At 52.4% G+C, this 16315-nt stretch overlaps 1 protein-coding gene across 4 annotated transcripts in view; it reads left to right on the forward strand.

Moving 5' to 3' along the window:
- The window catches only part of Agap1 (ArfGAP with GTPase domain, ankyrin repeat and PH domain 1), a 473220-nt gene that overhangs the window by 423203 nt on the left and 33702 nt on the right, over positions 1 to 16315 (forward strand). The window lies entirely within an intron of this gene.

Below are 16315 nucleotides of genomic sequence, written 5' to 3' on the forward strand. Positions count from 1 at the left end.
AATCCTCCCGCCCAGCCTCCCAAGCACTGGGATTACAGGAATGTGCCATCATGCCTGGCCAGGGTAATTCGGACTTCTTAATATTTTATGTTTGTTTTTAGGCCTTGGGGACCTCTCTCCCCTTCTTAGAAACCTATTAAGCTTCTAACCTTATCAATATATTACTGTAATTAATACATTTCTAATGGCATAAGCTGTGCTAACCCCAATTGTGCACTTTAATTCTTTCATTTTGTTATTCTTGTATCCATGGTGAGCATCTGGTCCCCCTCCCCCATCACCACCCCCAAGCAAGTGTATGGTAAGAAAATATATTTTATTTTTGAAAGTATGTTTCTAACACATTTAGATACTCTTCATTAAGGCTAATTATTATCCACTGGGGGAAAAAAGCATCATTTATTTTGAGGCCATTTAGTTTCTCATTTTTCACTTATAACTCTTAGAAACTGGCTTTGTGGTGAAGTAGTGCTGGTGGGAACAGGCTGGCTCCTCCCTGCGGGGTGCGGGGCTCCTCCGGGCACCTGAAGCAGGTGGCCCTGTGTGCGTCCTGCCTAGGAACCTGGGCCCTGAGGGCTTCCGCGGAGGGCAGGCAGTTCTCAGGCGTCTGCCTGGCTGGGGGAGGGAGGCGGAGGCCCAGGCCACCAGCTCCTGCAGGTCTGCTGCCTCTGGTGGTGTCCAGATGGTGGTCACTCCTTGGCTGAGCCGCAGGAAGCGGCTTCCACCACTGGCTGTGAGCGCAGGCAGAGAGTGGGGCCTGCAGCACGAGCAGCTGTGTGGTGGTCCTGTGGGTCGCGAGAGCGCGTGCCACGGTATCCCCACACCCTGACCACTGGTGCCTGCAGGCGGGGCAGAAGTGTGCTGCTGGTGCAGAGCTACGCTGTGCAGCACGGACGCCGCTTTCTTACAAACTGGGGAAAACTCCTACCCTGATTCGAACATTATCAGCTTGAGCATCAACTGTAGAAACCTTCCACATACCAAGCCATGCTCCGCTACCAGGTGTCTCCATGGAAGTGGCCTTCTGGAGAGAGTCTCAGTGCAGGATGATTGTAAGCCAGAGCGGAGTCGGTGGATGAGGGAAGAAAACGGAAATAAGCTCCACAAACTAACTGTACACCTTGTGGTTTAGGTTCCAGGGGAACACATACATTTTCTTATACTATCAAAAGGGATTTTTTTTCCCTACCCATTAAAATTAGAAACTGTTGGAGTAGTGGGTGTCACTCGGTAGTAGAGCATTAGCCACCCCCGGCCCCAAGGCCTTGGGTTCAATCCCCGGCCCTGGAAGAACAACCAATGAGAATGATTAGAAGCAAATGCATTCATTTACATTTAGATGTTAATTTCTTCATTCATAAGTGAACACGACATGTATTTTATAGTTCTAGTCTGTATGCTTAAGCTCTTGAGTACATGACTTTCGGTTCTATCTGCTGCTGCATATGTCATGTCTCTACACTTTAGCAGTGGTCGGGAGTCTTCCTCAGTCACAAATGGGACAACTGCCGTGCCCTTCCTTCCGAGGTCGTACTGGCTTCCCTAAAGAGCGGCGCTCAGCTGCCCTTCCCCTGGTGTGGTGTTTCCAAAGGTAAATTTTGAATGACTTGGCTCGCCCACAAGGCAAGCGGTGTGCGTGAGGATGGAATGTGTCTTTGGGCCTAAAATATCCCCCGAGAATGTTGCTTTTGATCCTGTTTGGCAAACCTTCACTGAGCACTTTCTTATAGAAGAGAAACAGTAAATGAAAAGGCGGACTCTGCCATGAGAGTTGCATGTTCTTAGGGGGGCTGAGGATGCCGAGGCGGGGCAGCATGCACAGATGGGAGGGATTCTGACTGCCAGCGTGCTCAGGAAGGCCTGGGAGTGTGGAGTGGTCTGAACGCAAGCCGTACCGCAGTGGACAGACCCAGCCTGAGAACAGGGGTGCGCACCAGCACGCCTCTCCCCAAGGGGATGGTGCATGAGGAGCCAATGGGAGGTCTCAACCACGCGAGGGCGTGGGAGGACCTTCCAGCCTGGGTAGCCCACCACCACCACTCTGGTGGGGCGTGCAGAATGGTTTGGTCTGTTTAGTGTTCAGTGTGTTCCCAAGAGGACCACAGTCAGCCAGTCGGGTGAGTGGGAGATTCAGAGATGAGCCTGGGGGCCACTGTGATAGTTACGATTTGTGTCTGGATGTTCCCACCCCCAGCCCCCAAAGCCTTTTGTTGTCCTGGGCTTTTCAGAGGCAGCTGAATATAGAGTTTGTGATTGAATCATAGTCCAGTGCTTGGGATTAAGGGTGTGAGTGCTATGCTCAGCCTAGGCCAGGTTGCCTGCATGCCACATAAGGGACAGAAAGTCTTTCTCTGTCTGTCTGCCTTTCTCTTTCCCACATATTGCTTTTGCTGTCTTCCACCACTGTGGACTGTTGCCTTCTGCCATGTGCTGCTCTGCCTTGGAGCCAGGTGATTATGGACTGAATCCTCCACAAACTGAGAGCTAAATGAACCTCTCCCCCTTTAACCTTGGATGTAGGGGTATTTTGACTCAGCAACAAGAGAAAAGTAACTTAGACATTGGTCCAGGTGGAGCATAGAGGTAGCCTTCAAAACACTGTCCCAAGCACACAGCCCAACAACACAGGGCCAGTGCAGACCCCACCACCTGCACACCTCCTGCAATATGGGCCACCACCACCACCCCGCAGGGCGCCCCATCCACTCTAGGGCCTGCCTGTCCGAGAGGTCCTTCTCCACCTGCTGGTCAACTCCTTCCTTCTGCAGGAGCTGGGATGGCAAGCAGAAGCAGCCCAGGGATCTTTTCATGTGGCCCAAAGGTGATACCCAAAAGAAAGATTCTCACAGAAGTCTGTGTCTATCCAAGGAAAAGCCAAGTCCAGTTCTTTGCAGAGAGGCCCAGATGTTGTCTTAAGGGGCTCTGGTTGGTTCCATCTTGTTCAGAAGATTCATTGTGATGGTGAAATAGAATTAGACATGTTCCACTCTCATGAACACACACACACACACACACACACACACACACACAGAGTGAAGGACCATGGGGAAGAGGAACACAGCAGATCTTTCTTTCTCCAGAGAAACAACCCTTCCCCAAAATACTGCACGTCAGCGTCACCCAGGCCTGCAGGCAGCTGAGGAGACAGGCTCCCGGCACAGCTGGCTGGCCTTCTGCCTGTTGTCCCCGCACCCCCATTAGGGCAGCTCCGGAGAGCTTATAATTGGTTCCAGGGATTCTCAGCTGCTCTGAGATCTGCCGTTCAAACTTGAGCAGCATTGTGATCAATCGAAGCTGACGGCGGCTGAAGCACTATTGACTTCCCCTTCCTAAACAGGGGAATCATTAGTCAAGGAAAGCATCTTTTAATTACTCCCAGGAAAAGGAAAAAAATCTTTTTGGATGGATTCTGCAGCAGCTGACATTTTTTTCTAGCACATTCGATATTAAATTTATTGTCGCGGGAGGGGAGAGGATGTCCTTCATCCCCCTCTGTAATGGGGGTTTAATTTGGAGAAAGAATCACCTTGGGGGAGAGATCGATGAGACAACAATTAACTACATCTGGGGTGGAATCAGAATTTCCTTCTCTAATTGCTATTGATACCATTTAAGCACACACTTAAAATATTGACTTTAAATGGGCATGGTTAAGTGCTGGAGAGGGTGGGCAGAGTTAACTGGATTTTAGGGCAATGGCCGGTGTTTGTGTCTGGGGCCCTAATGGGCCACCAGGCGGGCAGGACTCTGGGTTCCCATGTGAGGACATGGAACTGTCACCTATGGGGAGAAGGTAGCCTCAGGACTCTTTGATGACCCCTGCCAAAGCGAGAATAGTAAACTCAGAGGTGGAGGCACAGCAGCTGTCACACGAACATTTCCTGAGCCAAAGGAGTAGGAGGGAGGGAGGTGGTCACGGTGCCTGTCACCCAGGTCAGGTGTCCTTGGCCTCAGGACTCTGTGTGCTCACAGAAACAGGGGCATAAGCAATGCCACTGGGGCCGCTCAGCAGCACCGAGACCCCAGGTTGTCACTCCTATTGCACACAGGAGCCCGGGCGCTTACCGTTTCGAAGGTCATTTCCTCCCAGGCTCTGGCAGATCCCTCCTGGCAGAGCGCCCTCTGCTTGGCTGCCTGGCTCCCCGCACCGTCTCTGTCCCCTGCCTTGGCCAGGGAGGTCTGCAGGGACCTCGTTGTCTGCACTTGCACACAGGTAGCCTGTTTACACAGCACATGGGACCCTGCTAAGGTGGGCCCAGAAATCAGAGCAGCCTGGAAGCGCAGGACTGCGCCTCTCTCCATGGCAGAGCTCTTGAGAGAAGCCCCTAAGTCACCACTACCTCAGTGATGCCACACGGAAGGGAACGGGCTGGCTGATTCAGTGCACATTCTTTTCCCCTTTTTAGCATCCTTTTTTCCTTTAAAAAAATTATTTGTAAGTTCACCTCCCTGCCTAAACTCCCTTCTTGTCTCTAACCTATAAAAAGATGTCACCTTCGATAGGAAGATGAGGGCCCACATCAGAAACCTGCGTGGGAGAGACTGGCCGCGCACTTCCAGACGGAAGCAGTCCGCCCAGCGCGGGGAGTGCCGTCTCCTTTTGATTCCGCAGCACCGCTTTCATCTTATTTATGCACATGGAGATATTGATAAAGGGGAAATGTATCCAAACTGAAAATAATTGGATCCCTGCAGCCGACTCTGAGGTATTAAAAGCAGCACCACTTGGCCACATCTTTGTCTTGTTGGGTTTGATCATCAGGTCACAATATCATAATCTGAGGCTCAAATTTCTGGCGTAAAGATGCACTGTTCCAAATGTGGCCTCGGGGAACATCGCTGCCCACGCAGCCCCAGGATTGTCTCATCTGATTATTTTTCAACAGTTCTTGGCCCGCCGAGGTCAGTGTTTTGTCTCTTTTGAGTGTTCCTCTATGCTTGACACCTTTTCCTGTTCTCTTTCTTTAAAAAAAAAAAAAAAAAAAGGGCAGGGAGGTGGGGGAAGTGGGCAAAATAGGAGAGAGGGCTTTGCCGTGATGACCAGAGTCCATCTGCAGTGGGCGGCATCTGCTCCCCACATGTCACTTCGCTCATTAACAAGCAATTGAATTAATTAAATGCTACTCAGAACACGCATAACAAGCTACCGGCAGTGTCCAAATTAGCACTGATAATCAAGGATGATTTCCTTTATTATGCTGCTAAGTGGTGTGCAGACTCTGATCTCCGTCTGCCCGCGCCTATTTACATACCCCCGGCCTCTGCCTTTGGAAGCGGAGGTTATCTTACCTAGTTAATTTGCCAGGATCGCGGAGCATGGCGGATGGATGCCCTGCCCGGCCGCCACGCCGGCGCTCCGGCCCCCTCCCCGCCTGCCCTCCCCCAGCCCCAGCCTTTGTAGCTCAAGCTCCCTGATAAATTAAAGGCCACCCCTGTGGTCTCTCAAGTGAGTAATAGAGGCAGAAATTTCATTTTGCAACTGGCTGATTTAATGATCCAAAGGGTAATTAATGGCCTGATTATCTTAATGTTAAATATGTCCGGCAGCAATTACTGTGACCTCCCGCTTGTCAAGGTCCGGGCTGTGCTCTTCTTTCAATTAAGTTCTCTGGGGCTTAATGGTATGAATAAACTCCTCTGTTTCTATCATCCCGGACGCGGAGGGTTCAGGGAGCTGGGGGCTCATTTGGAGTTTTAATCAGCCTGTCTTCTGCCGCGGTGCTCAGAGTGCACGATTCTAACAAGGACAGTTTAACTTTTTTCTTCCCTGCGCGGACCCTTCACACTGCGCTCGCTTTCTGGTGTGCTTCTAGCTTAGTTATTTTCGCGTGCTTCTGCCAGCGCTCTGAGGGAGAATTCTGTTTGCGGAGGATGCTTCTGTGCTCATGAAGCTCGTCTCTTCTAATATAAATTATCATGTGGAGGCTGCAGTTTTCCTGTTTGACAGGCTTAATTAATTGGCAGAGGCCCCCGAAAATGACAGCACCACTAATTGCAACTCAAAGTGAATTTCTGTCACTGTGGTATGCCTGTCTGCAGCCATGGCCCGGCCCGAGCCCCAGAGCAGGGCCAGCCCTCCCGGCTCCCCGCACACCCAGACAGGAGCTGCGCCCTGCGCAAGCCCGCCAGGGGTGACAGACTCCGAGGGGCTGTGGCTGCGCAGGCTCGCCGCCTGCCAATAGCTTTTCTGCATCTGTGGCTGTGCAAACCCAGCGGCTGCTTGGGCCTGAGCTTTTGCTGAAGATATTTTAGCAAGTTCCTTTTAGCAAGCCGACTTGGAATCAGGCTGAGTGAGCCATAACTCACACCGAGGCTGAGACGCCATGACTGGCTGGGCCACATTAGCACGTTGCTAAATATGCTAGGGTTTACTAGAGCTCTGGGCCCAGATCAGAAATACTCTACTATAAATATTAAGCCAATTAGGAAAATGTACAAATGAGAAGTCCATTAACACTGCCTTAAAAATAATACCTATAGATTACCGTGACAATGATGCTGCACTTCAGGCGCAGGCCTCGGTCAGGGAGCCAGGTGAGACACACGCTCAGCTCAGGGCTTTCTGATGAAGCTGTTCAAGTAGCCCAGTGCTAATTAGAAGAAAGACGGTTGCAGGGAGACTCTCCATCAGGTTAGGTAGAAGGGGCCCAGCGTGTAGAGGCCGACCGTGCTCACACCTGCCTGAGAGCCAGATGGGCCGAACTGGTGCGGTCAGTGCACACACTGCCTGCCACATGCAAACCCTTTTATTTATTCGATCCTGCAGGGAAACGATGTGTGCTGCCAGGGAGCTGTCTTGGGCTGCAAATCCCTATCATCCTCTCTGAGATGTAGCCATGGAGACAGCTGAGGAGTTTGGAGGTTTTGTTTTGTTTTTAAGATTCTCCATCATCCCTGGTGGGTGGGAGGGCAAGAGAATGGCCCATGACAGCTGTCACCAGGTGCCCCAGCCCTGGTGGACCCTGGGTCTGCTTAGGAGAGCGCAGGAAGGAGTGGGAGGGGAAGAGGCTTCCCGTGCTGAATTGCATGCCCCCAGCTAATAGATGCTCTCTGCAACAGCCACCTCCCTGGTGATCCTGCAGCAGAGAGCTTTTCTTCCATGCCACGTTCATGCTTTTCACTGGGAACCCTCTTCCGAGGAACCTTTGCCTCTTCTCCATCACAAAGGGGAAGAAGAAGTAAACCCGCTCTGCCTGGCCCTCCCAGGGCCTGGCATACTTTTCCTTACTTAGCACAAGCCGTGCTGCAATTTGGAGAATCCCCATCTTCCTAATGAGGGGAATGTAGGGTTGAGCTTTGCTGGTCACTTGCCCAGGGTCACCGAGGCCACTTGAACAAGCATTGGACTTGTGACACCTGTTCTCAGTTCTCCTGTGCTCGTCCCATCTCTGCCCCGCATCTCACAGCAGCCCAGCACCTGGAGAAGCTGGGGCCTTCAAGATGCCCCTGCCTTGGCTTGAGACACGACCAACCGCTTGCTCACACCAGCCCACCTACGTGCGGGTGTGAGTGTTAGTGTAATAACATGACTGTGTTGTCTTCCTGCTTACAGAATCTAGCAGCTGCACTGAGGCAAAGTGTCAGTCACTGCAGTTTGGGTTCAGGTGACAACCATGAGTTTTACCTGGTCACACACTCCTAATCCTGCAGGCTTCATTCTCTGCCATTGGTGCGGAGGCTAGAACTTGTGCAGGAGACAGTGGTGCAAGCCCTGGCTGTCTGGATCAGCTCACACAGGCACACTTTCCACATAAGAACACATACACGCACACACCCCACCCACCCAGATAGCTCAGGTTTCTGACCAGTACTGTTGGTTGAAAATGCAGAGCCTGTACTTCAGAGGCCTCTCCATCATGTGTTATCTGCTCAATGAAATACAGAACCAGGCCATAGGATTTATAGTTCTGCATCCATGGCCAGCGGCTTCTGTGATTTGCCATTGAATACCTAAGTATTTTCTCATTCATAAGGTAAATATGTCAGCAACCTCACCCACTTAATCATAGAGAGTTCATATTAAAAAAAAAATATTCATGAAGTTTCCTGGCCTGCCTCCTTTTGATCTGGAAAGTACAGCCAGCTTTGTGCCTGGGTCCTGTTTGCTACTGGTGAGGGATATAGGAGGCCCGGCCAGGCCAGGGAGAGGGTGCTGATTAATGAGAGGCAGCCTGAGGTCTGCCTGCTCTCTGTGGCATCTGTGAGGTGGTTCTCCATGACACCAGTGTCACCTAGACACCCTCGGGTCCTACCCAGCCTTCTCCAGTCAGCATCCCTGGGAGTGCTCTTGGGTTTGTTCTGACCTTCCAGGTAATCTACTGCACATTCAGGTTGGAGACACATCTGTGCACACCAAGCACTGTGTCCAGACCCGCCTGTGGGTTTTCTACCTTAACCCAGCCCCCTGGGCCTCACTCCTCACTCCTTGCTATCATTTGGGTTAGGTTTTTTGCTTTGTTTTGTTTTTTCCTGTATTGCAGTCTGGCATGGCACATCCAGAATACCTTCTCAGCCAGAAAGCGCCTCTTTGACCCCAGTAGAAGAGGATCATACACCATAATCAAGTGGCTTTTTCCCTAGGAATGCAAGGTTGGTTCGACACAGAAAAAAATCAGCATCAAATACCACATTCATATAACAAAGGCAATAGCCAATATGGTCATCTCTATGGATGTACAGTTGACGCAGCCTGACACCCCTTCATGCCACAAACACTCAGCAAACTGAGAGTAGAAAGACAGTTCTTGAACCTAAGAAGGACACTAACGAAAACCCACAATGAGCATTGTGCTCAGTGGTGAAATAGTGTAAGCTTTCTTCCCACAGTCAGGAACAAAAGGGATGCCGCCACTTGTATTCAGCATTGCTCTCCAGGTTCAGGCCAGAGAATTGGGCAAGACACGGAAGACAGACACACAGATCCAGAAGGAAGAGGCAAACAATCTGTACTTGTGGGTAATGTGTTCTTGGATGTAGAAAACCATAGAGACCCGCAAGAAATGACTAAAGCTAATGTATGAGTTCCACAAGCTTGACAGATACCAGATCAGTATGCAAAACTGAGTTGTGTTCCAGTATATGAGTAACAGGTAACCAAGATAAAATGAAGGATACAATTATATTTACAGTACCTTCTAAAAGAACACTATGGGGCCAGGGAGATAGCTCAGAAGAATAAGCGCTTGGGCTCGAGGTCAAACCCTGGATCCGCAAAAAAAACGATATCCTCGGGAATGAACAACATAGGGAGGAACACTTAGTGTTGTGCTCACGGCAGTGTTCTCCAGAATTACTTACAGGTGCCACACAGTCCCTTTCAAGATGGACATACTGATCAGAACGTTCATAGGAAATACTGAAGGCCCTCAAAAAGACAAACAGCCTTAAAAACAATAAAGTGATTTCAGAACTTAATAGAAAACCACAACAGTCCAGGACCATATGACATTGGCATAAGAGTAGACATATAGATCAGCAAGATTGAATGGACATTTTGGAAATAAACCCATCCATCTATGTCCAATTGATTTATCAACAAAGATGCCAAAATAATTTAATGGGGAAGGAAAAACTCTCAGCAGATGTTTCCAAAACAACAAGATATCTACAAGCAGAAGAATGCATATCTCACGAGGTATGCAGCACTGACTCCAAGCAGATCGGAGACCTAAGGACAGAAACAAGCTGTAAAACATAAGAGTAAATTCTGTGACCCTCTATCAGACAATGTTTTGTTTATTGGTTGGTTGGTTGGTTGGTTGGTTGGTTTGTGTACTAGAAATTGAACCCCAGGACTTTATAATGAGTTATAGCCCCAGGCCAGAGATATACTTCAGTGGCATTGTGCCTGCCTGGCAAGCACAAGGTCCTGAGTTTGAATCCCAGTACCCATCCCCCAAAAAGTGTTGTAACCACAGCCTTTGTAAAAATGTTTGAGACAACTGACCTAAGTCACTAGGTTACTCGGGCTGGGCTAGATCTTGTCGTCCTCCGCTTCCAGAGTGCTGGGATTGCAGGCATGTGCCACCAGGCCCAGCCTGCAGTGGTTTCCTGGATGGGATAGATAAAGCAGAAGCAATACAGGAAAAGAAAAAAAAAGGAAATTAGGCTTCATTAAAATTTAAAAATTTTAATGTTTCAGTGGGCAGTATCAAGAATGTAAAAAGGTGACTACAAAATAGGCAAAAGCATCTGAAAATCATAGTTCCCGTCAGGGTCTAGGATCCACAACGTGTGAGGAATGCTCTCACCACTAGAAGACAGATAATCCAATCTAAAATGGACAGAGAATCCAAGTGGACATTCCCCCCAAAAAAATGTCAGCAGCCCATAAGCCTGTGGAAAGGTCCCTGACCTCATGACCTGCTGGGGAACGGCAGACCGTAAGCTCCCTGAGACGCCATGTCTCATCCGAGGGTGGTTGTCATCAGCGTTGGGCACAGTGCAGAAGCATTAAATGGTGCAGCCACTTTGGAAAGTAGGCTGTAACTTCCTGAAAAAAAATCAAAGAAAAAAAAAAAATCCAGCAGTCCATCTCCCCGGCCTCTAATATAAGAAATGAAAATACGAATCCACACAAAAACTTGTGCACAGACATTCATGCCAGCATTATTCATAAAAGCCAAAAATGGAAGCAAAGCAAATGTTCATCGGCTGATGGTTAGATAAACAAAAGGTGGCCTTGTCTTCACAGCAAAATGTTATTCACCCATAAAAAGGGATTTAAGTGCAGATCAGTACATGGCACAGTGTGGGAGGCCAAGCACAAAGGGTCATTCACGGGGGGTAACAACCCACACACCCAAATCCACAGGGACAGTCAGCTGGTCAGTGGATATCAGGAGTGTCCAGTAAACGGGCGTGAAGCTTCTTTTGGTGCTGACAAAAATGGGCTGGATGTGCGTGGTAGCAATGGTTGTCGAGCCCGAGCTCTGGGTTGTGCGCTCTTGCAGTGTGGATTCTCAGGTACGTGGATTGTGCCAATATAAGACCAGAGATAGGATGGTGAGGCAGAGGGCTGGGGCAGCGGGCCAGGGGTTGGGGAGCCAGCTGCAGGTACCAGTGGAGCAGTGCACCCAAGCCGGCCCTGAGCAGGCTGTGTGGGGTGGAGAGGAGCACAGAGCAGGAGGCGGTGCAGGCAGGCCTGTGTCCAAGAGGGAGCTGAGCCTGCACCGGTGATAGCTCTGCCCAGGCAGCAGGGCCTGTGTGCCCAGGCAGGGACCCACAGAAGCCGGCCCGGTCTCCCGACCGTGGGCTGGGGAGCTGGCCAGGGTCGCTGCACTTGCAAACAAGGACCCAGAATCCACCAAGTGCCACAAAGTGGCCTAGGAAGCAGTGGCTAGAGACGCAGGAAGGGCTGGGAGACAGCATCAGACCCTTCACAGAGGGCAACTCGGGGCTCATCACCTCTCATCAAGGCTGTGGGAAGACAGGCTTCCTTGTGCCCACTGCTTCTCTCTGGGAGCCTTGGGCAGACGGGCAGCCTCGAAGTGACAGGCAGCACACGCCACAGGTCATTCCAGTAACAAGACCCTAGCCCTGTGATGAGGTGAAGGCGTAAGTTGTGCGCGGCTGTGCTGAGCCCTTGAAGTCACCCGACTGTCCAGAGGTGGCTTCATGGTGGCATCACCAGGCTGCATGGGTAGACGACCCCAGTGGGCAAAGCAAGCCACCCCTGGCTAAAGAGCCCTGATCCCTTCAAGGAGTCACTTGAGCCCCGCACCCCCAGCAGTGGCCATGCCATTTTAAAGCTTCAAATAATTAAACATCATTTGTATCCAGTATGAGATTCTCTCCCGCTGGGGTCTGGAGGATGAGTTCTCTTGAGGCAGATGTGTCACTCCTGAGAGACTCCCCTGTGTGAAAGGCCTCTTGTGTGCGTAATCATGGGCAGTCATCCCGGAAGACAGCGTGTGACCTCAGTGGCAGTTGGAGAGTTTCAAGAGGGACCACACATGTTACTGCTCCCCTGGGCCACCGCTGTTTAAAATCTCAGAAGATACACGTGCACATGCGTGTGCGCACGCGCGCACACACACACACACACACACACACACACTCACTGCCTGCCTGCTCCTGAGCCATGACTTGGACCAGGCTGGCGCCACACTGTGCATCTGGCCAGAGGACCCTGAGCACACCTGCCACTCTGAGCAAGGAGGAGCCTGCAGCTGCCACGCCTTCCCCTGCCTCCAGCGTGTCAGCCTGAGCCGGCCCGTAGTGCCCCGGAGAGTTCTGTGCAGGACGCCGATCACAGGACAAACCTCCCAAAAGCTCACCGCTGTCAGAGTCAGCTGGCTTGGCAGATGGGTGGTGCCCTTTGAGTGGCCAGTGCCCAGGTCCAAGAGGGCTGTGGCACAGGCAACCAGAGAGAGGCTAATGGCCTGAACCGTTCTGGACACATGAAGGAGATAGGCAGAGAGGAGCTGCAGCACATGCCCAGTGAATTCTGAGAGTTGTATTAATTTCCAGCTTTGCCCCCAGAAACTGGAGTGGAGCAGGGTGGGTAAAAGGAAAGGGAAAGCGCGCCATCCCCACCGCACGGGCAGTCTTCCTGGAATGTCCTTCCAATGAAAGGCTCTCTGCACCCACAACTACACGCGCCGACGCTCAGGATGTGGCGCCATATTAGCCTCCACAAGCCCCTTACTCCTGTGCAGAACCGAAGCTCATTTCAAAAGCCAGAAGATGGTTCAGAGGACTCCAGGGCACAGGGTCTGCTCAGACCCACTGTGCTGAGAGCAGTGTTCCTGAGAGCATGGGGATAAAACAGGTTCTGCGTTCTGCCCCGGGGCTCCGACCTGGTGGGAAAGGCAGACCCACTGAGCTACAATCCAGCAGCCATCACCAGCAAGACTGATGAGGATGATACTGCAGCAGAAACGCAGGCCAAAGCCTGCCGTCCTCGCTTCTCAGTAGAAGCACACTCGGCTCTGAGGAAAAGAACAGTGGCAGCAGTGCAGCACACACCTTGGGTAAGCTTAGGATTGCTCTTAAAACTTAGGTGTGATTTTTAAAATTCTCATTTTCGCTGTTAGCAGTCATGTCTATAGCTGGTTTAGGTTCGCTGTATTTGTCTTTAATGAGCATGTTTCATCTTGACAAAGCATGAGAGATTTTTTTTGATCCTCTGGAATCAGCCCTGTTTTCCAAAGGGCCACAAAAGAAGTGTCTGTGCCACATAGTAAGGTGACGCTTGGATGTTCTGCCAGCAGTCCTGGCAGAGACAACACCTCCACCAGCACCAGGCAGGACATTGGTGGATCCCGGCAGCACCAGGTCTCTTTGGAGGGAAGGGACTAGAGGAGAGAGGACAGTTCTGGGGGTGTTCCAGAGACCATGGGCACGGAGACCTGCGACCTAGAAGGCTCCGCGTGGCTGTTGTGTGCAGTTAAAAACGTACATAGTCCTCTTCCACAGATGCTTTGAGTTGTGCCAGCTGCTGCTGTGGCTGCCTTCGTGTCCTCAGTTGGTGTAAAATGTTGACCTTTCACAGTCACCGTGACTTTCAGGAAGAGCCAGATGCGCACAGTGCCAGATCCAGTGGTTAGGATAGACAGGTCGCTCTGGGGTTTCTAGGAGCCTGCCTTTTGTTTGGGTGCCACAAGGCCATGACATTCACCATATTTGTGATCACGCCTTATAAAGACACTCGTGAAAGAGGACTTCCAGAAATACTTTAGAAAGCGGCAGGAATAATGGTATGCGTATGTCTGAAGTGAGCTAGAGGATACTGAGGACAGTTCATGGCAGTATTTTTTTGCTGTAGTTGTTTAAAACGTAGAATATTCACTGTATATTTTGATAGCCCCTGGATAAGCGTTCAGTTCACAGTGCCCACAGCTTCTTAGCTGGGTGTCAGGTTTAAGACGAGAGAGCTCCCAGCTAAAGGTCCCATCATGCTTCAGCCGTGTTCCTGCAAGGCAAGGCTCGCCTCTCAGGCCCCAGCTGCCCTAGCGGAACTCCCGGCTGGGCAGCTGCAGCAGCAGCCTGCAGTGCACAGGGAAGAGAGCCACAGGTCCTAGGCCTGCTGCCTCAGGATCGACTCCTGGTTCTCACAGCACCCTCACCTACCGGAGAGAGCCCTGGTGTCCTTCCTAAACTGAGGCCCGAGCCTGTGGGGTCACTTAACCTTTCGCACCTGCTTCAGGCTGGTTGCCAGATGCAGCTGTGGCAGAGGAGTCAGGGCTATGATGTGGGTCTGGGGCCACAGCCAGTCTGTAACAGCCACTTGGCCTCTTTGGCAGCTGCAGTGCAAGCCCCTGTGTGCCTGGCAGTGCTGACACCGAGGTCAGCAGCAGACTGTGCTGCGCCAGGCCTGAAGGCGAGGGAGCGGTCGGTCCTTTGAATGCAGCAAGGTCGTGGTGCAACCCTGGGTGGCGTGCCCACGCCGGGGGCAGCACATCCAGCACACCTCTCTACATCCTGTAGCCCATGCCTGTGACCTGCACCCCCTCAGCACCACCCTGACACAGGCCACAGTGGCACCTAGCCTTCCTGAACACCCACAAACAGATGCTGTGTGTTGTGTTTAAATGTGCAGGGTCCCCCAAAGACACGTGTCCCAAGGGCCTGGTGTGGAGCTGGGCCCTGAAGAGGGGCCTGGCACCTGCCTCCCATCGAGCGCTCTACTCATGGGATTGTAGTAGTAGTGCTGGGAGGTGAAGGGAACAAGGGGTGAGGCCAGTAGGAGGGAAGAAGTCATGGAGCGCAACTCAGGGACCCCGTGAGGGCACCAGCCCCCCTCTGGCGCTTATTGCTTCTTGGCCACCATAATGTGGCACTCTGCAGTGAGCCATGGATTGGCCACTCAGACCGTGAGCCAAGTGGTGCTTCATCTTCTAAGTGTCAGGTTTGGTCACAGGGATGGAAAGCTGGCTGGCAACGAGCCTCACACTCAACCTGGGCCCTGGTGCCCGAGTTTCACAGGAACTTGTCTGGAAAGGTGCTACAGCACGGTCCCCATGCTGTTGCTGAGTACACAGAGGTCACTAGCAGGGAGTGCTGACGTCCCTGGGAGCCTGTTCCTACTGCCCACACCCTGAGCCTCTTTGCTTTGCTGTTGCTCCCCCCAGGTGGTGTTGGGAGGGCACCCCCGAGAGGCATGGTACAGCAGGCAGTGGGGTATGTGGTAACAGAGGTCTCTGCCTCTGTGCCCTGCACCTCGCCCTGCCCGTGTCCTCCGCAGCCCCAAGACATGCTGCCATCTTCCAGATGCTTGGCGGCCCCGTGGCATCTGAGCAGTGTAGAACAAGGGCCACGAACACGGGAGCTGGACTCCTCACGTGGTATCTTGGGAAGGCGGCTGGTCCATCTGCTGAGCTCCACCGGCTGTGTGGAGTTCTTTTCCCAGCCTCACACGGGCCACACCCACCTGCCTCCTCCTGGGTGGGACACTCGGGGCCAGTTGTATGGTCAGGCCTGGGCCTGTGCGCAACACCGTGAGGGCAGTGTGGAAGGGGCTCTGTGGCTCTGCCTGGACAGCCGGCTGCACAGACTGCAGTGCAGGCTCCTGGTGTCCTTCTGGGAGAGCAAGTCTTCCTGTGGCAGCCCAAGGCTGCCTGAGAATGTGGGGCACAGGCAGTGAGCAGGGGCAGGTTGGCTCCAAAGGTTAGGGCGGAGGCCGCGGCCCCCAGGTGTGGCTGAGGGAAGCAGCCATTCCCAGGCCTGGATTTTGCCCAGAGTCCTATTCTGCTCTCCTGCAAGAGCCCAGCTGGACCTGCAGCCATGCTGAGCAGTGAGCCACGAAGGAGCTGGGTTCTTGACTTCCAGCGAGGCCCTGCTTTCCCTCCGGCATCTCCACAGGCAGCGAGAGCCTCCCAGACTGCCCTGGTGACCCACGCAAACCACGGTGGCCCCATGCACAGCAGATAGCTTCTGCCCACCTGGTGGGAGCAGCTGCCCAGGGGCTGTGTGCAGCCGTGAGCAGGACAGATGTGGCACGCTCTGGTGGCCAGGGGCCTGACCTCTGGCCCTGCCCGCCCTCGGCCACAGATGCTAATTACAGCGTCTTCCTGGGGGCCAGTTCCTGAGTCCCTGGATCCCTTCAGACACTGAGGCCGTTGTCCTCACCTGAAACCCACTGAGCATGTCGACTGCGGAAGGAGCTCAGGTGAAACCAGGTGTGTCCATCCCAGTGGTCTTCAAAGTGACCCTGGAGCCTACTGTAGGAAACGCCGGGGAAGGGACAGAAAAGGCCCCAATGCCCAGACCCCAGGCAGGTGGCAGGAGCAGCTCCTGTGCAAGGCTTCTCCTGGGTCCTTCCTAGCACTGAAGTCCCCTGCACAAAGTGCCAGCCGACGCAGGCAGGTGTGGA

The sequence above is a fragment of the Octodon degus genome, unplaced genomic scaffold (assembly GCF_000260255.1).
Source record: "Octodon degus isolate 3935 unplaced genomic scaffold, OctDeg1.0 scaffold00089, whole genome shotgun sequence".
Taxonomy (NCBI): domain Eukaryota; kingdom Metazoa; phylum Chordata; class Mammalia; order Rodentia; family Octodontidae; genus Octodon; species Octodon degus.